A 916-nucleotide genomic window follows, 5' to 3' on the forward strand; every position below is an offset into this window, starting at 1 on the left:
AGAATTCTAAAGGTGGCTTGAATTCTCTAACCTCTCTTTTCCAGGCCTAGGATAATGAAAGTGTTATATGGAAATAACAGAGCCATAAGATGAAAATAGTCTGGATACCTAAATTATAGTCAAAAATTTTAACACTCCTCTCTCAATACTTGAGAGGACAAGTAGACAGAAAATCATTAAGTGTAAAGAATCCTTGAAAAACACTATCAATCAATTTGACCTAATAATTCCACCTAACAGCAGAATATGTATTCCTTTAATACACATGGAATATTTACCAAGCTACACCACCCTCTTGGCCATAAAAATAGTTTAAGTAACTTTAAAAGTGTATAAATCAATTATATTCTTTAATGACAACAGGATTAGATTAGAAATCAGTAACAGTCAATATGTAGCCAATTCCTAAATGTTCAGAATATAAATATAATGCTAAGTAATTTATGGGGAAAATGAGGTTAAAAAATAAAGTTAGAATGTATTTTTAACTGAATTGGAAAAATACAACATATCAAAATTTGGAGATGCAGCCAAGTTGTACTTAGATAGCAATAATATTTATTAGAAGTTCACAAATGAATGACCTTAATTTTCACCTTAAAAAAACTCAAAAAAGGCCCTGGCTGGTTGGCTCAGTGGTAGAGCGTCGGCCTGGAGTGCAGAAGTCCCAGGTTCGATTCCTGGCTAGGGCACACAGGAGAAGCGCCCATCTGCTTCTCCACCCCTCCCCCTCTCCTTCCTCTCTGTCTCTCTCTTCCCCTCCCACAGCCGAGGCTCCATTGGAGCAAAGATGGCCCGGGCACTGGGGATGGCTCCTTGGCCTCTGCCCCAGATACTAGAGTGGCTCTGGTCGTGACAGAGCAACGCCCCGGAGGGGCAGAACATCCCCCCTGGGCAGAGCGTCGCCCCCTGGTGG

The 916-nt window shown here is 40.7% G+C and overlaps 1 non-coding gene across 1 annotated transcript; it reads left to right on the plus strand.

The window, feature by feature from the left end:
- The first annotated feature begins 616 nt into the window (after positions 1–616).
- Positions 617–692, plus strand: TRNAS-GGA (transfer RNA serine (anticodon GGA)). The gene has a single exon. It is a non-coding gene; the product is annotated as a tRNA-Ser (tRNA).
- Positions 693–916: the final 224 nt, after the last annotated feature.

The sequence above is a fragment of the Saccopteryx bilineata genome, chromosome 6, assembly GCF_036850765.1.
Source record: "Saccopteryx bilineata isolate mSacBil1 chromosome 6, mSacBil1_pri_phased_curated, whole genome shotgun sequence".
NCBI lineage: Eukaryota > Metazoa > Chordata > Mammalia > Chiroptera > Emballonuridae > Saccopteryx > Saccopteryx bilineata.